The 24,715-nt window shown below is 46.1% G+C and overlaps 2 non-coding genes across 2 annotated transcripts; both read left to right on the top strand.

Annotated features, from left to right (window-relative positions):
* Positions 1 to 4,908: 4,908 nt before the first annotated feature.
* LOC140491686 (5S ribosomal RNA) lies at positions 4,909 to 5,027 on the top strand. The gene has a single exon (XR_011963362.1). It is a non-coding gene; the product is annotated as a 5S ribosomal RNA (ribosomal RNA).
* Positions 5,028 to 14,129: 9,102 nt separating this feature from the next.
* On the top strand, positions 14,130 to 14,248 carry LOC140491673 (5S ribosomal RNA). Its single transcript, XR_011963354.1, has one exon. It is a non-coding gene; the product is annotated as a 5S ribosomal RNA (ribosomal RNA).
* The last annotated feature ends 10,467 nt before the right edge of the window (positions 14,249 to 24,715 follow it).

Genomic DNA, 24,715 nt, shown 5'->3' with positions numbered 1-24,715 from the left:
CAGCAGTTCAGGCAGCATCCAATATGTAACAAAGCCAGAGTGCTACTCATGAGGGATTTTAACGTGAACACAGATTTAGAGGTAGTCAAGCATTTGTCAGAAAGGTAGTGCATGTCTGGTGTATTGCCGGTACTGTTTCTCACTGCATTATGTCCTATATGCTTCATGTGGACAAGCAGTATTGGATTTAGTAATGAGTAATGATTTGGAATTAATGAGTGAGCTAGTTGTGCGTGCCCACTTATCATATAGCGATGATAGCACTATCAAGTTCAAGGCAGTGTTTGAAAGCACAAAGCATGTATCTGCTGTATTTGGTAACGAACCGGGACAAGTGATGGGCTTGTTAGTGGATCAACATTTTGGTGATGGTGACCACAGTTCTGTGACTTTCACCTTGGTTATGGAGAGAGATAGGTGCGTGCAACAGGGTAGGTTTTACAATTGGGGGAAGGGTAAATACGATGTTGTAAGACAGGATCTGAGGAGCATAAGTTGGGGACATAGGCTGTCAGGGAAGGATGTTGTGGAAATGTGGAGCTTTTTCAAGGAACAGATACGACATGTATGTACCTGTCAGGCAGGAAAGAGATGGTCGTGTGAGGGAACCTTGGTTGACAAGGGAGGTTGAATGTCTTGTAAGGAGGAAGGAGGCTTACATAAGGTTGAGGAATTGAGGTTCAGAGAGCGTTGGAGGGATACAGGATAGCCAGGCGGGAGCTGAAGAAAGGGATTAGGAGAGCTAAGAGAGGTCATGAAAAATCTTTGGCGGCTAGGATCAAGGATAACCCCAAGGCCTTTTATGCGTATGTGAGAAACATGAGAATGGCGAGAACGAGGGTAGGTCCGATCAAGGACAGCAGTGGAAGACTGTGTATTGAGTCGGAAGTGATAGCAGAGCTCTTGAATGAGTACTTTTCTTCAGTATTTACAAATGAGAGGGACCATATTGTTGAAGAGGAGAGTGTGAAACCGAGTGGTAAACTAGAGGAGATACTTGTTAGGAAGGAAGATGTGTTGGGCATTTTGAACAACTTGAGGATAGACAAGTCCCCCGGGCCTGACGGGATATATCCTAGGATTATGTGGGAAGCAAGAGAGGAAATTTCAGAACCGTTGGCAATGATCTTTTTGTCTTCACTGTCAACGGGGGTGGTACCAGGGAACTGGAGAGTGGCGAATGTTATGCCCTTGTTCAAAAAAGGGAATAGGGATAACCCCGGGAATTACAGGCCAGTTAGTCTTACTTCGGTGGTAGGCAAAGTAATGGAAAGGGTACTGAAGGATAGGATTTATGAGTATCTGGAAAGACACTGCTTGATTAGGGATAGCCAGCACAGATTTGTGAAGGGTAGGTCTTGCCTTACAAGTCTTATTGAATTCTTTGAGGAGGTGACCAAGCATGTGGATGAGGGTAGAGCAGTGGATGTAGTGTACGTGGATTTTAGTAAGGCATTTGATAATGTTCCCCATGGTAGGCTTATGCGGAAAGTCAGGAGGCATGGGATAGAGGGAAATTTTGGCCAGTTGGATAGAGAACTGGCTAACAGGTCGAAGTCAGAGAGTGGTGGTAGATGGTAAATATTCAGCCTGGAGCCTAGTTACAAGTGGAGTTCCGCAGGGATCAGTTCTGGGTCCTCTGCTGTTTGTAATTTTTATTAATAACTTGGAAGAGGCAGTCAATGGGTGGGTCAGTAAATTTGCAGATGATACGAAGATTGGTGGAGTTGTGGATAGTGAGGAGGGCTGTTGTCGGCTGCAAAGGGACTTAGATATGATGCAGAGCTGGGCTGAGGAGTGGCAGATGGAGTTCAACCAGGTCAAGTGTGAGGTTGTCCATTTTGGAAGTACAAATAAGAATGCGGAATACAGGGTTAATGGTAGGGTTCTTAGTAAGGTGGAGGAACAGAGGGATCTTGGGGTCTATGTTCATAGATCTTTTGAAAGTTGCCACTCAGGTGGATAGAGCTTGTAAGAAGGCCTATGGTGTATTAGCGTTCATTAGCAGAAGGATTGAGTTCAAGAGTCGTGAAGTGATGTTGCAGCTGTACAGGACCTTGGTGAGGCCACATTTGGAGGACTGTGTGCAGTTCTGGTCGCCTCACTTTCGGAAAGATGTGGAAGCTTCGGAGAGAGTGCAGAGAAGACTTACCAGGATGTTGCCTGGAATGGAGAATAGGTCATACGAGGATAGGTTGAGAGTGCTAGGCCTTTTCTCATTGGAACGGTGAAGGATGAGGGGTGACTCGATCGAGATTTATGAGGTGATCAGGGGAATAGATAGAGTAGACAGAGACATTTTCCCCAGGTACAACAGAGTGTTACAAGGCGACATAAATTTAAGGTGAAGGGTGGAAGGTGTAGGGGGGATGTCAGGGGTAGGTTCTTTACCCAGAGAGTGGTGGGGGCATGGAATGCACTGCCTGTGGGAGTGGCAGAGTCAGAATCATTGGTGACCTTTAAGCGGCAATTGGATAGGTGCTTAAGCTAGGACAAATGTTCGGCACAACATTGTGGGCTGAAGAGCCTGTTCTGTGCTGTGTTGTTCTATGTTCTATGCTGCTGGAGTTGGAGAGTTCGGTAAAGCCGCCTTGACTGAGATGAGACAGAGACCGTCCACAATAAGGTGGGAAAATCTGCTGATGGCTAAAAGAACTGAAGATGACGGGAGGATGTTTAAAGAAACATTGAAGACAATAGGAAACCAGTTGATACCCCTGAGAGGGAAAGCTCTGCTTCACAGAAGAAAACAGTCATGGACAAAAATATCAGCATAGATCCTGCTGATTGGGAAAGATCCAGAGAGCAGGAAAGACACAAAGCAGTGTAAAAGAGCTCCCAAAAGGAATTTTGATCGGAATCTTTCCAGGGACATCAAAATCGAGAAGAAATGTTCCGCTGGCCTAAAGGGAAAGCGGGTGGTCAGGAGAAGGTGGGGACATTGTAAATGGTCGAGATGTTCCATCATTCCCCTTACCTCGGTATTTTCAGGAGAAAAGGAGGATAGCTTGCCAGAAGTCCCGGTGAAATGAAAAGTGGATCGGGAAAAGCAACCAAATAAAATGAAGGTGAATAAAACATCGATAATGAGGAAATGACTGGAATCAAAGGGTGACAAATGCCTGGGATTAGGCGGGTTCCATCGGTGGGTGTTAAAACAAATCGACAAGCGCCTCATAGAATCCCGAACTGTAATCGTTCAGAATTCCCGAGGTCCAGGAGTCGTCCCTCCGGATTGGATTGTTGCACATGTCAGTCGCGCTTTTTAAGAGAGGAGAACCCGGAAAACTCGGGAATTGCAGAGCATGGAGCTTAGCACCTATGGCAGGGAATTTGTTGGAGTCTATAATCAAGGCTGGGATAAGTGAGCACCTCAAATTGTTGAGTTAACCAGGGAGAGCCACATGACAGGTAGGTCGTGCCTGACAAATTCATTGCAGAGGGTTTGAAGAGGGGACTAAGGTAGCTGTCAGGGAATAATGTCCATAGATGTTGTTTACATGGACTTCGAGAATGCATTTGACAAAGCCCACTTAAGTAGGTAGAAGCCAAGAGAATTGAGGGCAAATTCCTGACAGGGCTCGGAGATTGTTTGAGAGGCAGGCGCCAGAAAGGAGAGAGAATGGGTAGGTAGTCAATTGGCAGGATGGAACCAGTTATGTCTCACACGGACTTGTGTTAGGGCCTCAATTATTGATGTTATTTGTTGAGGGAATGGATAATGGCACAGGAAGTCATATCATAATTTGTGGCTGCATAAATTAGGCTGTATTGTAGACAGTGTAGATGACAGCATAAAATTGCAAGGGGATATTGATAGATTAAGTCAATAAGCAAAACTGTGGCAAAAGCATTTGAATGAAAGCAATAGTGAGGCTATCCATTTTTGGATCAAGAAGGGACAGATCAAGGTATTTTTCTGGATGGTATGAAGTGCATGTCCAAGGAGACTTGGGGTTTAAGGTGCACACAACTTTAAAATGTCACGGACACGTACAGAAAATAATCCAGAAAGCGAACAGATTGCTGTCCTTTTTAAGTAGAGGACTGGAGTAGAAGGATGCCGAAGTTATGCTGCAGTTCTACAAAACCCTGGTTAGATAGACCCCACTTGGAGTACTGTGAGCGGATCTGGGCCGCACACCTTCTGAAAGGAGTAGAATATTGATTGACAAGAATGATACCTGGACTTGCATGGTTAAGATGGAAGGAGAGATCATATCATTTAGGCCTGTGGTCTGTAGAATTGAGAATGTTAATGGGTGGTGTGATGAAAGTCTCGAAGACATGAATAGGAAAAGAGAAGGTGGATAACGATAAATGATTTCTACTGGTTGGGGATTGTAGAATGAAGGAACATAACGTGAGACTTAGGGCCAGAGGGTTGCATAGAGATGTGAGGAAGCCATCGTGCACACATCGGATGGTGGATTTTAGCCATAATTTTCTGACAAAGCGCAGTGGATGCTGGATGAGTTGTTCTATTGAAATGTGAGGGAAATAAATGTTTGTGAAGCAAAGGTACCAAGGGCCAGAGGCTTGTATATGAAGTTGGGCAAGAGCTGAGCCATGATGTTTGAATGGAGGCAGAGGTTGTAGGGGCTAAACAGCGTTGTGTGTGTACGTTGCTGTGGTTATAATTTGGAAAGGAGTTTATTTGTGAAGCAGTTTGGATGGGCATGTAATGAAATGGAGTGGAGTGAGTGTGAAAGAGTTGATCCTGTTGTGTAATAAACGTGTGTGTGTGTGTGTGTGTCTAGGGTGAAGTAGAGGAACTGAAGATGGTGATGGGAAAATAGAAAGGTAAAGGAAAAAGAAATGTTTTTGTGCAGTACGATTGAATGGCAAAATGTTGTTGTAAATGCAGCAGTGTGCGCCTTTAAGGAAGCAGAAATGGAAGCAGTCTGTGCCTACGGCCATACTAGTCTGAAAACGCCCGATCTCGTCTGATCTCGGAAGCTAAGCAGACTCAGGCCTGGTTAGTACTTGGATGGGAGACCGCCTGGGAATACCAGGTGCAGTAGGCTTTTGCAGCCACCAGAGGTTGCTCACAGCTTCGCACTCTCACACTCCCATTCATCAAGCAACGTCCTTTTAACTACTCGCTCAGTCTCTCGGTCTCACTTTTTCTTGCCCAATTTCATTGTTCAACTTCTTCCCCCAATACACAAACACATCATTACTGCTTGAGATTGGAGCAAACGCACCAGGAACACCAAAGCAGCAAGTATTTTATTGAAGAGCACAAACCGGTGGTTTTTGTTAAGTGATGCCTCACTTTCGATGATCACACTTCCCTGATCGCTGTCAGCGTTCCCCTGTTGTCTAACTAGTGGTGTGGATAGGGTCTGAAAGCAACAACGTTGTGGTGAGGGCTTGTCAGGTGAAGGGTGTTTTACAATATCTGCACTCACCGGTCGAGTTCATACAACACTGGATCGATATGGTTAAGGCAGGAAGAATGGGTCAGCAAACACATCAAGTTCAATCCTTGTAATGATGATTATTACACATCAGCAGCAAATAATAAGATAAGTGTAAAGAGGGAGTATTTAAAATGCCAGGTACAAAAATCAAGGCTTATTCTCTAACATCCGAAGCCTTCACAAACAGATCGGCCTAATAATGGCACAAATGGTGATGAATATTTCGATCTAATTGACATCACTGTGCCTTAGTTACAAGTTGACCAAGGTAGAGAAATAACATTTCCAGAGTGCAGACTACTAACAGTAGTAAGGTGGGATTTGGAAAGAGGAGTAGCCCCTGACATTTAAGGATGACAGAAGGACATTAGTGAGTAAGGATATTACTTTGGAAATCTTAACCGTGCACTAAGATAATCATACCATTTGAAGACACTGTCAAGATGCTTTGAAGAAAGGGAATTCCTGTTGGACTAAATGCAAGAGAATGTTGTGTTCATTAACAGTCGGGTGGATAAAGCAGAAGCAATAGGTGCCAATGACTTGGATTTTCAGACTGTATTTCCTATAATTTCAGACTGAGATGAGGTGAACTTTCGACAGTTATTGTGTTGTTAATCTTTAGAATGATATTCTCCAGAGAGTGGTGTGGGTTCTACTGTTGAGGATACTTCAGTGTCAGTGTATGGGGTTTTGATATCTCAGGGAATTCTGAAAGGGAGGTGCAGTTGAGGTGGATCGATGGTCATCAGTTTGAATGGTGGAGCTCTCTGGTGTGAGATATTGACCGCGGAGAGTGTGCTGCAGATTGAGCAAAGCAAAAGGTGGTCTCCAGAAGGATAATTGTGAAGACCGAGGTTATAGGATAGTGGTATAGGACGGATATGGAAAATGGCAGAGGTGGTGGAGTAGCCTCCATGATGAGAAACAAAATTCTGTCAATGATGAGGGAGGACATAATGAAGGAAACGTATTCAGTGGAGACCGTGTGGGTGGAACTGAGGAATAGTCGAAATCCTAAAATTGGAATAGGTGTTATGTACAGACCGCCTGGTAGCAGCTCTGAAGTCCTGGATGGTAAAAATGCACAAAACTAGGCAATATGTAACAAAGTAAAAACAATGACTGCAGATGCTGAAAACCAAATACTGGATTCGTGGTGCTGGAAGAGCACAGCAGTTCAGGCAGCATCCAATATGTAACAAAGCCAGAGTGCTACTCATGAGGGATTTTAACGTGAACACAGATTTAGAGGTAGTCAAGCATTTGTCAGAAAGGTAGTGCATGTCTGGTGTATTGCCGGTACTGTTTCTCACTGCATTATGTCCTATATGCTTCATGTGGACAAGCAGTATTGGGTTTAGTAATGAGTAATGATTTGGAATTAATGAGTGAGCTAGTTGTGCGTGGCCACTTATCATAGAGCGATAATAGCACTATCAAGTTCAAGGCAGTGTTTGAAAGCACAAAGCATGTATCTGCTGTATTTGGTAACGAACTGGAACAAGTGATGGGCTTGTTAGTGGGTGAACATTTTGGTGATGGTGACCACAATTCTGTGACTTTCACCTTTGTTATGGAGAGAGATAGGTGCGTGCAACAGGGTAGGTTTTACAACTGGGGGAAGGGTAAATACAATGTTGTAAGACAGGATCTGAGGAGCATAAGTTGGGAGCATAGGCTGTTCGGGAAGGATGTCGTGGAAATGTGGAACTTTTTCAAGGAACAGATACGACATGTCCTTGATATGTATGTACCTGTCAGGCAGGAAAGTGATGGTCGTGTGAGGGATCCTTGGTTGACGAGGGAGGTTGAATGTCCTGTAAGGAGGAAGGAGGCTTACATAAGGTTGAGGAAACGAGGTTCAGAGAGCGTTGGAGCGATACAGGATAGCCAGGCCGGAGCTGAAGAAAGGGATTAGGAGAGCTAAGAGAGGTCATGAAAAATCTTTGGCGGGTTGGATCAAGGATAACCCCAAGGCCTTTTACGCGTATGTGAGAAACATGAGAATGACGAGAACGAGGTTAGGTCTGATCCAGGACAGTAGTGGGAGACTGTATTGAGTCGGAAGAGATAGGAGAGGTCTTGAATGAGTACTTTTCTTCAGTATTTACAAATGAGAGGGACCTTATTGTTGAAGAGGAGAATGTGAAACGGACTGGTAAGCTCGAAGAGATACTTGTTAGGAAGAAAGATGTGTTGGGCATTTTGAACAACTTCAGGATAGACAAGTCCCCCGGGCCTGACGGGATATATCCTAGGATTATGTGGGAAGCAACAGAGGAAATTGCAGAGCCATTGGCAATGATCTTTTCATCTTGACTGTCAACGGGGGTGGTACCAGGTGACTGGAGAGTGACAAATGTTGTTCCCCTGTTCAAAAAAGGGAATATGGATAACCCGGGAATTACAGGCCAGTTAATCTTACTTCAGTGGTAGGCAAAGTAATGGAAAGGGTACTGAGGGATAGGATTTATGAGTATCTGGAAAGACACTGCTTGATTAGGGACAGCCAGCACGGATTTGTGAGGGGTAGGTCTTGCCTTACAAGACTTATTGAATTCTTTGAGGAGGTGACCAAGCATGTGGATGAGGGCAGAGCAGTGGATGTAGTGTACATGGATTTTAAGAAAGCATTTGATAAGGTTCCCCATGGTAGGCTTATGCGGAAAGTCAGGAGGTATGATAGCGGGAAATGTGGCCAGTTGGATAGAGAGGGATTAGCAGAGGGATTGAATTCAAGAGTCATGAAGTGATGTTGCAGCTGTACAGGACCTTGGTTGGGCCACATTTGGAGGACTGTGTGCAGTTCTGGTCCCCTCACTTTCGGAAAGATGTGGAAGCTTTGGAGAGAGTGCAGAGAAGACTTACCAGGATGTTGCCTGGAATGGAGAATAGGTCGTACGAGGATAGGTTGTGAGTGCTAGGCCTTTTCTCATTGGAACGGCGAAGGATGAGGGGTGACTCGATAGTGGCTTATAAGATGATCAGAGGAATAGATAGAGTAGACAGTCAGAAACTTTTTCCCCTGGTACAACAGAGTGTTACAAGGGGACATAATTTTAAGGTGAAGGGTGGAAGGTATAGGAGGGATGTCAGGGGTAGGTTCTTTACCCAGAGAGTGGTGGGGGCATGGAATGCACTGCCTGTGGGAGTGGGAGTGGGAGTGGCAGAGTCAGAATCATTGGTGACCTTTAAGCGGCAATTGGATAGGTGCTTAAGCTCGGACAAATGTTCGGCACAACATCCTCCGCTCCACGCTTGCAGCAATGCGCCGGCACCTAACCTCTCTACAGTCAGCCCTGCCTCAGCTGAGGGCCACACTCTCTCAGAATTGCAAAGGACCCACTCTGTACTACATCCTCAGGAGAATTCATACTCTCAACAAACAGTATTTCAACTCCATCTCAAACATCAAAAACTGTAAGTACAACAAACTTTTATCCACCCACCTCCATAACCAGCGTTCCTCAAACATTCCAGAAGATTCCCCTGGCCTCTGAACCTATTCCACCATTAGCCATGTGGCTGATGCAGCTACACCCCCCACACTGATTGATGATGTCACTTCCGCCCCCATCATGGCCACTCCCACAACCACTTCCACCCCTTACAATTCCTCATGCATCACACCTGACACCACTTCTGCCCTTCACATCATCACTGATGCCACATGCTCAGTGACTTCCGCCCCCCCTACTGCCGTGGGCACCACCACTTCCACCCCCACCAGCGCCACTCACCTGCATTCTGCTGACATGCCCCCCACACACTCCACTGTCACTATCCCCACCCCCCAGAACCCCGAGGGGAACACCACCTCTGCTCATGACTCCACCCCCATTCCCCCCATCACACCCACTCCAGGTACAGGTTCCGCCCCCACTCCCAGCTCTACACCAGATCCCAGCTCCCGGCCCTGCCGAGTTTTCACCATCCCCCCAGACCTCCCCCTCACTGAGGACGAACGATCAGTCCTCAGCAAAGGACTCACCTTCATCCCCCTCCGTCCACGCATCAATGAATGTAATACACGCCGTGATGTTGAACAATTCTTCCGTCGCCTCCGCCTCCGAGCTTACTTTCACAATCAGGACTCACGCCCACCTTCCGAGGACCCCTTCCCCCACCTCCAACACACTGCATCCACCTGGACACCCCGCGCTGGCCTATTACCTGCCCTCGACCTCTTCATTTCCAACTGCCGCCGGGACATTAACCGCCTCAACCTGTCGACCCCACTCCCCCACTCCAACCTCTTACCCTCACAACGCGCAGCCCTCCAATCCCTCTGCTCCAATCCCAACCTCACCATCAAGCCAGCAGATAAAGGGGGCGCAGTGGTAGTCTGGCGCACTGACCTCTACACCGCTGAAGCCAAACGTCAACTCAAGGACACCTCTTCCTACTGCCCCCTTGACCAGGACCCCACCCCCCATCACCAAACCATCATCTCCCAGACCATACAGAACCTCATCACCGCAGGAGATCTCCCATCCACAGCTTCCAACCTCATAGTCCAGGAACCCCGCACTGCCCGGTTCTACCTCCTTCCCAAGATCCACAAGCCTGACCACCCTGGCCGACCCATTGTCTCAGCATGTTCCTGCCCCACTGAACTCATCTCTACCTACCCCGACACTGTCCTATCCCCCCTAGTCCAGGAACTCCCCTCATACGTTCGAGACACCACCCACGACCTCCATCTCCTCCAAGACTTCCGTTTCCCTTGGTCCCCAACGCCTCATCTTCACCATGGATATCCAATCCCTCTACACCTCCATCCGCCACGACCAGGGCCTCCAAGCCCTCCGTTTATTCCTCTCCAGACGTCCCCAACAGTACCCTTCCATCGACACACTCATTCATTTGGCTGAACTGGTCCTCACCCTTAACAATTTCTCCTTTGTATCCTCCCACTTCCTCCAAACCAAAGGGGTAGCCATGGGCACACGTATGGGCCCCAGCTATGCCTGTCTCTTTGTTGGCTATGTAGAACAGTTGATCTTCCGTAATTACACCGACACCACTCCCCACCTCTTCCTCCGCTACATTGATGACTGCATTGGCGCCACCTCGTGCTCCCGCGAGGAGGTTGAGCAATTCATCAACTTCACCAACACATTCCACCCTGACCTTAAATTTACCTGGACCATCTCTGACACCTCGCTCCCCTTCCTGGACCTCTCCATCTCCATTAATGACGACCGCCTTGACACTGACATTTTTTTACAAACCCACCAACTCCCACAGCTACCTGGATTACACCTCTTCCCACCCTACCTCTTGCAAAAATGCCATCCCGTATTCCCAATTCCTCCGCCTACGCCGGATCTGCTCCCAGGAGGACAGAACGCCCCTGGTGCTCACCTTCCACCCTACAAACGTTCGCATAAACCAAATCATCCGCCAACATTTCCGCCACCTCCAAACAGACCCCACTACCAGGGATATATTTCCCTCCCCACCCCTTTCCGCCTTCCGCAAAGACCGTTCCCTCCGTGACTACCTGGTCAGGTCCACGCCCCCAAACAACCCACCCTCCAATCCTGGCACTTTCCCCTGCCACCGCAGGAACTGTAAAAGCTGTGCCCACACCTCCTCCCTCACCTCTATCCAAGGCCCTAAAGGAGCCTTCCACATCCAAAGTTTTACTTGCACATCCACCAATATCATTTATTGAATCCGTTGTTCCCGATGTGGTCTCCTCTACATTGGGGAGACTGGGCGCCTCCTAGCAGAGCGCTTCAGGGAACATCTCCGGGACACCCGCACCAATCAACCAAACCACCCCGTGGCCCAACATTTCAACTCCCCCTCCCACTCTGCCGAGGACATGGAGGTCCTGGGCCTCCTTCACCGCCGCTCCCTCACCACCAGACGCCTGGAGGAAAAACGCCTCATCTTCCGCCTCGGAACACTTCAACCCCAGGGCATCAATGTGGACTTCAACAGTTTCCTCATTTCACCTTCCCCCACCTCACGCTAGTTCCAAACTTCCAGCTCAGTAACTGTCCCCTTGACCTGCCCGGACTTGTCCGACCTGTCTATCTTCTTTTCCACCTATCCACTCCACCCTCTCCTCCTTGACCTATCACCTTCATCTCTTCCCCCACTCACCCATTGTACTCTATGCTACTTTCTCCCCACCCACACCCTCCTCTAGCTTATCTCTCCACGCTTCAGGCTCACTGCCTTTATTCCTGATGAAGGGCTTTTGCCCGAAATGTCAATTTCGAAGCTACTTGGATGCTGCCTGAACTGCTGTGCTCTTCCAGCACCACTAATCCAGAATCATGGGCCGAAGGGCCTGTTCTGTGCTGTATTGTTCTATGTTCTATGCTGCTGGAGTTGGAGAGTTCGGAAAAGCCGCCTTGACTGAGATGAGACAGAGACCGTCCACAATAAGGTGGGAAAATCTGCTGATGGCTAAAAGAACTGAAGATGACGGGAGGATGTTTAAAGAAACATTGAAGACAATAGGAAACCAGTTGATACCCCTGAGAGGGAAAGCTCTGCTTCACAGAAGAAAACAGTCATGGACAAAAATATCAGCATAGATCCTGCTGATTGGGAAAGATCCAGAGAGCAGGAAAGACACAAAGCAGTGTAAAAGAGCTCCCAAAAGGAATTTTGATCGGAATCTTTCCAGGGACATCAAAATCGAGAAGAAATGTTCCGCTGCCCTAAAGGGAAAGCGGGTGATCAGGAGAAGGTGGGGACATTGTAAATGGTCGAGATGTTCCATCATTCCCCTTACCTCGGTATTTTCAGGAGAAAAGGAGGATAGCTTGCCAGAAGTCCCGGTGAAATGAAAAGTGGATCGGGAAAAGCAACCGAATAAAATGAAGGTGAGTAAAACATCGATAATGAGGAAATGACTGGAATCAAAGGGTGACAAATGCCTGGGATTAGGCGGGTTCCATCAGTGGGTGTTAAAACAAATCGACAAGCGCCTCATAGAAGCCCGAACTGTAATCGTTCAGAATTCCCGAGATCCAGGAGTCGTCCCTCCGGATTGGATTGTTGCACGTGTCAGTCGCGCTTTTTAAGAGAGGAGAACCCGGAAAACTCGGGAATTGCAGAGCATGGAGCTTAGCACCTATGGCAGGGAATTTGTTGGCGTCTATAATCAAGGCTGGGATAAGTGAGCACCTCAAATTGTTGAGTTAACCAGGGAGAGCCACATGACAGGTAGGTCGTGCCTGATAAATTCATTGCAGAGGGTTTGAAGAGGGGACTAAGGTAGCTGTCAGGGAATAATGTCCATAGATGTTGTTTACATGGACTTCGAGAATGCATTTGACAAAGTCCACTTAAGTAGGTAGGAGCCAAGAGAATTGAGGGCGAATTCCTGACAGGGCTCGGAGATTGTTTGAGAGGCAGGTGACAGAAAGTAGAGAGAATGGGTAGGTAGTCAATTGGCAGGATGGAACCAGTTATGTCTCACACGGACTTGTGTTAGGGCCTCAATTATTGATGTTATTTGTTAAGGGAATGGATAATGGCACAGGAAGTCTTATCATAATTTGTGGATGACACATAGTTAGGCTGCATTGTAGACAGTGTAGATGACAGCATAATCTATCAATATCCCCTTGCAATTTTAAGTCAATAAGCAAAACTGTGGCAAAAGCATTTGAATGAAAGCAATAGTGAGGCTATCCATTTTTGGATCAAGAAGGGACAGATCAAGGTATTTTTCTGGATGGTATGAAGTGCATGTCCAAGGAAACTTGGGGTTTCAGGTGCACGCAACTTTAAATTGTCACGGACACATACAGAAAATAATCCAGAAAGCGAACAGATTGCTGTCCTTTCTAAGAAGAGGACTGGAGTAGAAGGATGGCGAAGTTATGCTGCAGTTCTACAAAACCCTGGTTAGATAGACCCCACTTGGAGTACTGTGAGCGGATCTGGGCCGCACACCTTCTGAAAGGGGTAGAATATTGATTGACAAGAATGATACCTGGACTTGCATGGTTAAGGTGGAAGGAGAGATCATATCATTTAGGCCTGTGGTCTGTAGAATTGAGAATGTTAATGGGTGGTGTGATGAAAGTCTCGAAGACATGAATAGGAAAAGAGAAGGTGGATAACGATAAATGATTTCTACTGGTTGGGGATTGTAGAATGAAGGAACATAACGTGAGACTTAGGGCCAGAGGGTTGCATAGAGATGTGAGGAAGCCATCGTGCACACATCGGATGGTGGATTTTAGCCTAATTTTCTGACAAAGCGCAGTGGATGCTGGATGAGTTGTTCTATTGAAATGTGAGGGAAATAAATGTTTGTGAAGCAAAGGTACCAAGGGCCAGAGGCTTGTATATGAAGTTGGGCAAGAGCTGAGCCATGATGTTTGAATGGAGGCAGAGGTTGTAGGGGCTAAACAGCGTTGTGGTGTGTGTATGTTGCTGTGGTTATAATTTGGAAAGGAGTTTATTTGTGAAGCAGTTTGGATGGGCATGTAATGAAATGGAATGGAGTGAGTGTGAAAGAGTTGATCCTGTTGTGTAATATACGTGTGTGTGTGTGTGTGTGTGTGTGTGTCTAGGGTGAAGTAGAGGAACTGAAGATGGAGATGGGAGAATAGAAAGGCAAAGGAAAAAGAAATGTTTTTGTGCAGTACGATTGAATGGCAAAATGTTGTTTTAAATGCAGCAGTGTGCGCCTTTAAGGAAGCAGAAATGGAAGCAGTCTGTGCCTACGGCCATACTCGTCTGAAAACGCCCGATCTCGTTTGATCTCGGAAGCTAAGCAGACTCAGGCCTGGTTAGTACTTGGATGGGAGACTGCCTGGGAATACCAGGTGCAGTAGGCTTTTGCAGCCACCAGAGGTTGCTCACAGCTTCGCACTCTCACACTCCCATTCATCAAGCAACGTCCTTTTAACTACTCGCTTCGTCTCTCTGTCTCACTTTTTCTTGCCCAATTTCATTGTTCAGCTTCTTCCCCCAATACACAAACACATCATTACTGCTTGAGATTGGAGCAAACGCACCAGGAACACCAAAGCAGCAAGTATTTTATTGAAGAGCACAAACCGTGGTTTTTGTTAAGTGATGCCTCACTTTCAATGATCACACTTCCCTGATCGCTGTCAGCGTTCCCCTGTTTTCTAACAATCGTCTAACTAGTGGTGTGGATAGGGTCTGAAAGCAACAACGTTGTGGTGAGGGCTTGTCAGGTGAATGGTGTTTTACAATCGAGTTCATGCAACGGTGGATCGATATGGTTACGGCAGGAAGAATGGGTCAGCAAACACAGCAAGTTCAATCCTTGTAATGATGATTATTACACTTCAGCGGCAAATAATAAGATAAGTGTAAAGAGTGAGTATTTAAAATGCCAGGTACAAAAATCAAGGCTTATTCTCTAACATCCGAAGCCTTCACAAACAGATCGGCCTAATAATGGCACAAATGGTGATGAATATTTCGATCTAATTGACATCACTGTGCCTTAGTTACAAGTTGACCAAGGTAGAGAAATAACATTTCCAGAGTGCAGACTATTAACAATAGTAAGGTGGGATTTGGAAAGAGGAGTAGCCCCTGACATTTAAGGATGACAGAAGGACATTAGTAAGTAAGGATATTACTTTGGAAATCTTAACCGTGCACTAAGATAATCATACCATTTAAAGACACTGTCAAGATGCTTTGAAGAAAGGGAACTCCTGTTGAACTAAATGCAAGAGAATGTTGTGTTCATTAACAGTCGGGTGGATAAAGCAGAAGCAATAGGTGCCAATGACTTGGATTTTCAGACTGTATTTCCTATAATTTCAGACTGAGATGAGGTGAACTTTCGACAGTTATTGTGTTGTTAATCTTTAGAATGATATTCTCCAGAGTGTGGTGGGGGTTCTACTGTTGGGGATACTTCAGTGTCAGTGGATGGGGTTTTGATATCTCAGGGAATTCTGAAAGGGAGGTGCAGTTGAGGTGGATCGATGGTCATCAGTTTGAATGGTGGAGCTCTCTGGTGTGAGATATTGACCGCGGAGAGTGTGCTGCAGATTGAGCAAAGCAAAAGGTGGTCTCCAGAAGGATAATTGTGAAGACCGAGGTTATAGGATAGTGGTATAGGACGGATATGGAAAATGGCAGAGGTGGTGGAGTAGCCTCCATGATGAGAAACAAAATTCTGTCAATGATGAGGGAGGACATAATGAAGGAAACGCATTCAGTGGAGACCGTGTGGGTGGAACTGAGGAATAGTCGAAATCCTAAAATTGTAATAGGTGTTATGTACAGACCGCCTGGTAGCAGCTCTGAAGTCCTGGATGGTAAAAATGCACAAAACCTGGCAATATGTAATGTAAATATATGGCTTACACAAAAAAAACTGAAGGCTGGCTGCGACTGTGAATCTCTGCAGCAGTCAGAAGCCTGTGGAGACGCTGTTGAAGACACGCAGGAGGCGGTCACATGACATTCCGTTTCGCGCTCGGCAGTGGGCCCAGGAGGTCACGTGATGATCCGTTTCGCGGGCAAAAGAAGCTCAGGTGGGGTCGGACATCCGGGAATGCGAGGAGGCGGAGAATGGCTGTTGATCTGACTCCAATGAGAAGATAATTCTACCTCAGTGTGTGTATGATGTCTTTTATTGTATAAAAGACTGGGGCAGGGACAAAACGAGGTCTTACTTTTTGAACTGGCACACGTGGTAGTTGGTCAGGGAAAAAGGGTTAGACCCAGAGCTCTGAATGCTTTGTCCACTTACTGTTTAAAATAAATCAAGAGTGTGAGACTGAATATCTTCTCCTAGTGCTTCATTTAAAAGAACACGCAGGACTAGGCTCACACATAGGAGAAAGTAAATTGGTAGATTGAGCCAAGGTCTTACAATTTGGTGACCCCGACGTGATGAAGACGGAGAAGTGACGTAAAGAGAGAAAAATAGAAATAACGGACGACTGACGTTTGATGACAACAACAAGTGGCGCCGCATAAAAAAAGGTGAGCAGACGCCTGTTTATATCGAAGTTCTGCAATTGGAAACACTAAATTGATTGTTGTCATTATACTGCAAGTGTCCTAGTAAGAGTAAGTGGACAAAGTATTGATTATAGTACGTACAGGTTTAAAGTCCCTTGGGGTTAGAGTCCCCATAAAAGCAACAAGGTACGTATGGGTGAGGAGGTTTAAAGTCCATTGAGCAGGATCTCATAAAAGCAACGCTCACAAATTTTGGTTTATGATTGTGTTGTAAGTTTTAAGAATTATATTGGGGAATCTACGGAGGGTGGTATAAAAGTCAGTGTTTTGGAGGTGGTGTGTCAGTGAGAGAATTGGGTTGGTTGCTTGGTTATATTTATATCTAAACCAACTGACTACTGGACGGGAGGATTGAAACAAAAATACATAAAATGGAAGGGGAGTTTGATAAAGAGTGTGAAGAATATGGAGGGTGTTCTTCCGATTTAATGTTGCCTGTAAAACAGCAGTGGGGTAAAGCCAGAAGTCAGTTAGTCAGTGGGCTTGCAAGGAACAAGCAAAAAACAATGATGGAGAAATATGATAAGATTTGGGAGGAATTACAGAAACAGGGCAAAGTCCCTAAGGATGAGGAGAGGAAGAAATCGTCACTGTTTTTGGGAAAAGTAGAAGAGCAAGCCAAATTAGAAGAAGAAGAGCATATGAAGGGAAAGAAAGGGTCCATATTACACAGAAGAAAGTGGACAAAAGAAGGTGAGGAGAAAGAAGAGAGGAGGATTCATCTGCATAACATGACGTTAGCCTGTATGGCAGTAGAAATATTACAAAAGAGAGGAGGTGGTACCTCTGCAATAGAATTGACAAAGGAGACAGAGAAGGCAGGACCATCTGCGCCAGTATATCCTAAATTGCCTGTGGTACAATCCCCACCCCCATATCCTGTAATACAAATGCCACTTATGTATGTTCAAGAAGGGGTGTTAGATGTGCAAGAAGTAGGAACAAGAGAGTATAATGTAGTAAAACAGAGACTAGCGGAAGCTCTAGAAGAAAGTATCAGACAAGTAGAAAAGTTAACATTAGAAGTTGATCAGAGGGTTAAGGAAGTAGAGGAGTCGAATAGGGTGATGATGACGCATAGTAGAAATAAAGAACAGCCAAAACAGGGGAGATGTTTAGCAGTACAGGAGCCAGAGGCTCATTCGACACCGTATAGCGCTGAGAATGAGAAGAAGGGAAGGTTACATGATTCAGGTCAGTTATTGGATGATGGGTTCTCAGACAGAAGACGGAGAGATTTGAGGGAAGAACGGGATAGAGAGAGATTGGATGGGGAGGAGTCCAGAAGTAGTATGGATATTGAGGATGAAGAATCCCTGACAGATGATGATCCAAACACCTATCCAGTCACTTTGAAAGGCTCACTCACAATGCATACCGAACATGGTCCTTCACTGAAGTCTCTACCTGAACCAAGTTACAACCTGCGTCAAAGAGACACTTTATAGGTTGTCGTAATGTATCAGCACCACCAAATGCCATTGATTTACAGAGGCTCTCATCTGGGGAATGTTTATCAGCCTTTCACATATACTGATATGAACTGCATCCTGGATAAAACGCCCCCACCCATGGATGACTAAATTTTCCCAATATACATTAGGTTAGATTAGATTAGATTACTTACAGTGTGGAAACAGGCCCTTCGGCCCAACAAGTCCACACCGCCCCGCCGAAGCGCAACCCACCCATACCCCTACATTTACCCCTTACCTAACACTACGGGCAATTTAGCGTGGTCAATTCACCTGACCCTGCACATCTTTGGACTGTGGGAGGAAACCGGAGCACCCGGAGGAAACCCACGCAGACACAGGGAGAACGTGCAAACTCCACACAGTCAGTCACCTGAGTCGGGAATTGAACCCAGGTCTCTGGCGCTGTGAGGCAGCAGTGCTAACCACTGTGCCACCGTGCCACCATTACAAGTTAGCTATGAGTGATTGGAGAGCATTGTTGGGTAAGCAATTGAGTATGTGGGAAATACAGCAGATTGAAGTGTCTGCGGGGACCACCTTATTACCTGATTCAGACCCATTTGCGCAGCATGCTACCTGTGTGGGAAGGGCAATGAGGGAGAGATTCCCAATTCCACCGGGAGCGATGCACTCACTCACCTTCACAATGAAGGAGGGTGAGGATATGTCTACCTTTTTGGCTAGGTGTAAGGACACGTGGACAGATACTGCGGGGAGCCATCCAGGGTCGGGTCAGCTACAGACCACATTATTTAGGAATGCTGTTATGGCAGGGATGCCAAAGGAAGTAAAAGAGGCAATGGAAAGTAATCCCGATATCCCAGGTTGTTCTACAGAACAGTGGGAGAAACACTTGACGTACCACATGAAGCGTTACAAGACGAAACAGGATGAAGATAAACAGAGTAATGAGTCAGCTCAAGTGCAGTTGTTGAAGTTACAGCTCGATGAGGCTAGAAGGAAGGCTAGTGATATAAAGAAGGCCTCCCAAAAGACGACTAGTCAGTTGGTTCAGCGATCGTCGCCACAAAATAACTTGCCGAGTTCAGACCCAACATTTGATTGGATGCCACCCTACCCCCAATATGGGGGCAGGCCTATAGGTGTTCCAGGAGGAATACGTGGTAGAGGAAGGGGCCGTGGGTGATTCAGAGGTCAGCCATCCAACACCTGTTTTGAATGTGGCCAACCCAGGCATTGGAGAAGAAATTGTCCCCTGTTGTGGGGTCCCCAGGGAGGCCCGGGATTGATCCAAGGACAGTATGTCCGTACAAGTCAGCCTCCTGTCCAACAGGCTGTTCAGCCTTACCAAGTCCCAAATGCAGCTGTAGCCCCGGTGCAAGGACAGTACCCCCAAACTATGCCAGAAGGACAGGGGTGTGAATATTGACAGGGCCCGAGAACCCAGGGGCATGTGGGGTTGGCAGACCCCTATATGCAAATGAGGGTAATGGACAAGAATCTGTCTTTTTTGGTTGACACAAGTGCAAGATTTTCCACCATCACTTGTGATATACCTCGGTCAAGCATGTCATCCTCTAGCGTTCAGTTAGTAGGGTTCTCGGGTAAACCAGAAAATCTGCCTTTGACATCGCCACTGATCACATCAGTGGCTGGACAGACCTTTCATCACCAGTATATTTTATCACCTACATGCCCCGTGAGTCTGATGGGACGTGATTTGCTGGTGAGATGTGGGGCCTCGGTTCTGTGCGGACCAGACGGACTGGTAGTGACCTTTCCAAATGACCATTCTGTCAACTGTTCTATGACAATGATACACTCTGGATCCCAAATGATGCTATCACCGGACATATCACCAACGGCAGAAGGACAGTGGGCAGATATATACTGGGGACTGCTTGAACCCGAAAATGGGCAGAATAACGGCATACAGTCTTTATACAGCCAATGGCGACCCTGGGGTCAGATGCTGCACCCCTATGCTCCTCCTGCAGATCCCCTTCATGTTACCTTATATTATGATCGAGATGATAATGAAATATATCAGTCTGCATTCTATCAGCATCTAGAAGGGAATCAATGGGAGATTTTCTCCAGTTGCATTCTGCTCGGAAAAGAAGGTGTGGCGGCTGTGGTTGAATTAACCACAGAACAGTTGGAATGGTATGAGATGTCTGAAGAAGCCATACCTCATGTCACATTGGCCGTGCATGCAGAATATCAGGCCAAGGATTTGGGGCCTATTTGCAAATGCTTGATGGTGGTACAGACTGGATGTGGACTCAGTTACCCGGTTTACAATATTCACCATCAGAGGAAGCCTATAGAATTATGTGCAGGACAACTGACAAGGTACTGCTGGAACATAGGCAGATTGAAAGGTTTCATGGTAGGGAAAAAACAGACCATCCCCAGGCTGCAGCCATGCTTGACACTCTACCAGATACCTTGTGGTCAGCAAGTTCAACGGATGTTGGTTACTGTAAATACGTCACACCAAGCACGTTCGATTTAATAGACCATACTCCGATTTGGCAGAGACAATATTCACGTAAACCAGAGGCTGAAGCCGGCATCGCCGACATAATTGAAGGATTGTTAGCAGTAGGGGTGCTGGAACCCTCCCAGTCAGCCTGGAACACCCCTATCTTGCCTGCAGAGAAACAGAATACAGGCAAATATAGGATGGCGCATGATCTTAGACGGATTAATAGTGTCGTTTCTACTCCAACCGTTCCAGTCCCAAACTCTTACACTGCAATGTCTGTGCTGACACCTGACCATAAGTGGTTCTCGTGCATTGATCTGGCCAACGCGTTCTTCTGTTTGCCCCTAGCTGATCATTTGAGGGACATTTTTTCGTTTACTTACAAAGGCCAACAATTACATTATACAAGGGTCCCTCAAGGGTTTATTTTGTCACCTGGGGTGTTTAATCAGGTATTGAAACAGCAGCTCAAGAATCTGACACTCCCAAAGGGGGTGGTATTGATCCAGTATGTGGATGACATTCTTTTGGCAGCACCCGACCATGTTTCTTGTTTGGAAGCCACAAAGTCGTTGCTGTTTCACCTGTATAGTGTCGGTTTCAAAGTTTCACAGGTTAAATTGCAATGCTGCAGACAAACGGTGTCTTTCTTGGGTAGAATTATTTCTGCTAAGGGAACAGGTGTGTTTCCGTCCCATAGATCCTCCATTCTGCATTATACCAAACCAGTCACTGTAAAAGACATGCTCTCATTTCTTGGGTTGGCAGGGCACAGTAGACAATTCGTTGCATCATATGGGGAGCTCACTTTCCCTCTCAGGGCCATGGTAAATGAGCAAGGCATGAGAAATTTGTCGGCCCATTTGCAGTGGACCACGGAGGCAGACGAAAGTTTTATATCTCTTAAACAGGCCCTAATGCGGGCTGCTGATTTAGCGGTCCCGGATTATAAAGAGACATTTTTCCTGGATATTTCTGAAAAATTACACACAATAAATAGTGTTCTTTTTCAGAAAAAAGGGGGAGCCAGGCAGGTGCTGATGTATGTAAGTGTTACCCTTGACCCAATAGAGAACAAACACCCACCATGTACAAGACATGCAGCAGGGGTAGCAAAAATTCTTCAAAAGGTGGCACATATAGTCATGGGCCATACACTAACGGTACTGATGACACATAGTATAGTGGCCTATGGGAACTCAACGGCCTTTACAATGATGTCACTGCGGCAAACCAGGTTAGAGAAAGTTTTGAATGCACCACATATCATTTTTACACATGAAGGAATTAACATGGCTGATAACATGGGAGAAGGAGAGCCACACATGTGTGAGGAAAGGGTACAGAGAGATACCAAAGTTAGGGTAGATTTACAGGCAGTACCACGAGTAGACCCAGAAGAAGTGCTGTTCACAGATGATTGCTGTTACAGACATCCAACTGAAGGACTTAAAGCAGCCTATGCAGTAGTGCGATGGACAAGTGAGGGATTTGAGGAAGTGTTGACAGGAAAAGTGACAGGCAAAGAATCAGCCCAGTTGGCTGAACTACAGGCAATGATTGCTGCGTTAGAATGGTCAGAGGGAAAAAGAGTAAATATCTACACCGACTCTGCATATGTGGTAGGGGCTATACAGGTAGAACTCAGTCAATGGATCAGGGCAGGATTCTTAACAGCAGCAAAAACCCCAATTAAACATGAAAAAGATATGAAAAGATTAGCGGAGGCTCTAATGAAACCTGCAGAAGTGGCGGTGGTCAAGTGTAGAGGACATGATAAAGCAGACACAGTAGTAGCGAAGGGCAATCAGGAAGCAGACTCAGCAGCAAAGAAAGCAGCAGGGTATACAGCACAGTATATAATGATGCAGACAGAGAGAACAGTGTACGACCTACTGCCTGCCTGTGAGGCGAACGTGTTAATCAAAGAGCAGCAGAAAGCCTCTCCTCAGGAATTGACAGTATGGAGAGAGAGAGGGGCCACAGAGTCAGAAGGGATTTGGAGGTCGCCGGACGGTAGACCAGTTCTACCTCCAGGTTTGATAGGTTCCATGCTTCAGGAGGCTCATGGGTTGACTCATTGTGGAAAAACCCAGATGCAGAGGTGTCTGACACATTGGTGGCATCCGTTCTTGCCAGCAACGATTGAAAATTATATCAGGGAATGTAGAACGTGTACAGAATACAATGTGAGACCAACAGTGAAACCACACGAGGGAAAATTCCCTCTCCCGAGAATGCCAGGTCAGGAAATAGTGATTGACTACACCGATATGATAGAGAGAGTAAACGGATACCGGTACCTTTTGGTAGCAGTGGATGCATACACTGGTTGGCCAGAAGCGATACCTGTGAAAAAGGAAGACGCAAAGACAGTGATTAAATTCTTGATAAACCAATATATTCCAACGCATGGGTTTCCAAAGAGAGTCAGGTCAGATAATGGCACACATTTCAAGAACAACGACCTGCAAGAAGTTGAAGCAGCTTTAGGACTGAAACATGCGTTTGGGACAGTGTATCATCCTCAGTCACAGGGAAAAGTGAAAAGAATGAATCGGTCCATTAAAGAAAAAATAGGAAAAGTGTGTGCACAAACAAAGTTAAGCTGGGTGGATGCCCTACCTTTAGCTTTACTGTCCATTAGGAGCTCAGTAAGCTCTATCACTGGGTTCACTCCGTATGAGTTAACAACAGGGCAGCAGTTCCCGGGACCAGGAGCGGGAAAACAGATCTTAGAGGGAGGAAGAGCCTCTCTAAGGTACAAACCTTAGTATGACCAACTAACAGCTCTGGTGTCAGCTTTCTCCAAACAGGTTGGATCGGAAAAGGGGGAACTACAGACTCAGACACCATCTACTACAGACTGGGTCCTGTTGAAGGTCATCAAACGGAAGTGGTCGGAGCCGAGGTGGACAGGACCTTATAAGGTGGTGGAGAGGACATCGCATGCGGTCAGATTACAGGGGAAAGGAGAAAACTGGTACCATTGGAGCCAGTGTGCAGCTACGGAACCGCCAATGAGAACTCTAGAACAAATAAGAACAGAAAAAGAGTAGAAGGGTTTTAAACTTCTAATGTTTGTAGGAAGAAGGTTCTGGAAAAAGGGGGGAGAGGTCCTAAAAATTTCTAAGCAAAGTTGTGTGAGGGATATAATGTCTATCTTTGTAACCAGCCCACATTACTTTAGGCTGTGGAGGTTGGGAGTCTTTGTTATTGTTTTATGTATAAGTGTTATGCTACTGTTAATAGGAGTATTAACCACGAGGGACAAACACACAGGCGAGGGAGGAAGGTTCAGGAGTAAAAGATCAACAGGACAAGAGGCAGATAAATGTTTAAGGGAGGCGAGGAGCCAGGTACATATCAGACACGATAGGAATCATGGTACAACATACCAGTTTGATTTATGCCAAGTAATTGATTGTGGTCAAGATACAGGGAGCTGGAGGGATTATGATGTATATCTTTGCTTCTATGCCATTTATTATGACCCATGCCCATCGTGGGATAATCTATTAACATGGACGGGGGTGGATTGGACCCCCAAGAGGTCGTCACTTTTGGATAATAGATGGAACATTCGAGGTCATGTGAGCCTGGCGAAGGGGCAACTAGATCATTCTTCAGAGTTAAGAAATCCACTTTTGTTAACCCTGAAGAAATTTGACATTAATCCTAGTCCAAAAGAGGTACAGATTTACTGTGAGAGTGATGACAGAAGTTTTTATCTTGTAATAGGTATAGATCAATCTGGTGTGGATACCATGGGATTAGTGAAGGTAACTTTACTGGACCCTCCTACGCGTCAGCCACAAACTGAAAATACAAGCATGGAGGTAGAACCAAGTTCAGGAGTTGTGGTAATAGACCACAACAACCTTACGAGAAGGGATATTATTAAATTAGCTACCGGGTATGGGGATAAGAACTTATGGCTAGACTGGGTGACACCGACAGCAATTTCGATGAATATGAGTAATTGCGTCGCGTGTTCTTCAGCAAGGCCGACCCTGTTTACTACCCCAGCTCCATTGTTCCCAAATATAGACCCAATAGGATTTCATTGTATGATGGCCCTCACTATGCAGGCAGACCCTCCAAATTGTACCACATTAAGTGATATTTTTCCACCTGTAAAGAATTCCACGTTACCTCCAGTGTTTACACCAAGGGCCAACAATTATACATGTTTTGTACGAAGGTCTAATATAATCTTGGGAGACATGTCTGCTGACTGGTGTCAGGGTACAATTAATATAACCGGCTGGCAGAACGCTAGCACAATGGTTTGGGCCAGAGCTGATCTTTTTTGGTACTGTGGAGGTAGAACACTGCATATTAGTCTACCTCCA

The sequence above is a fragment of the Chiloscyllium punctatum genome, chromosome 19, assembly GCF_047496795.1.
Source record: "Chiloscyllium punctatum isolate Juve2018m chromosome 19, sChiPun1.3, whole genome shotgun sequence".
Classification (NCBI taxonomy): domain Eukaryota; kingdom Metazoa; phylum Chordata; class Chondrichthyes; order Orectolobiformes; family Hemiscylliidae; genus Chiloscyllium; species Chiloscyllium punctatum.
Note: the sequence above shows the minus strand (reverse complement) of the source record. Positions and strands in the feature narration are given on the sequence as shown.